The 550-nt window shown below is 45.3% G+C and overlaps 1 protein-coding gene across 1 annotated transcript in view; it reads right to left on the bottom strand.

Annotated features, from left to right (window-relative positions):
- Window positions 1-550, bottom strand: part of LOC119591364 (chorion peroxidase-like) — a 28,494-nt gene that overhangs the window by 797 nt on the left and 27,147 nt on the right. The gene's annotated exons all lie outside the window — the stretch shown is intronic.

Genomic DNA, 550 nt, shown 5'->3' with positions numbered 1-550 from the left:
AAATAATTATCATAGAAATCAAAATCAAATATCTTACGTGTACACGTTCTGAAGGCGGTCGATGACTTCTTGGTCCATGATGTTGGTCAAGTCTGCGAAAGTCTTGATCACTTGGTTTGTGCAGGCCGCCCGCACCGCCGTGTATCCTTTCAAGCCATGCTCACGCCCACGCTGGGTGTTGAGAGCAAGTAAGTCGATTCTGAGAGGCTCGTCGCCAGGGAATGATGTGGCCGTTATCTGGGGACGTGAACGGTGTATTTTAGCACATATTTGTAAATAATTCAAGGCTTGTTGTATTGTCATTAGTCCTATTTCTGTTGAATACATCATTGTAGTTATTTTTATTTTCTCGCATTTTTCATGAAAAGAATCAGAGTGCTATGGATCCTGACCTCGTTTGTAAAGACCATATTACTGACATCCTGCCGGCTGACGCCACGAAGCACGTCGGCAGGTGCAAGCCCAAGGGACTCTTCAAGTGTGGCGGAGGAAAGATCTATTTGTGTGACCTTCCCAAAAGCGTCTACTACCTCAATTTGGTCCTGAGCAG

The sequence above is a fragment of the Penaeus monodon genome, chromosome 28 (assembly GCF_015228065.2).
Source record: "Penaeus monodon isolate SGIC_2016 chromosome 28, NSTDA_Pmon_1, whole genome shotgun sequence".
NCBI classification, from domain to species: Eukaryota; Metazoa; Arthropoda; class Malacostraca; order Decapoda; family Penaeidae; genus Penaeus; species Penaeus monodon.
This window is presented reverse-complemented; position numbering and strand designations above follow the sequence as displayed.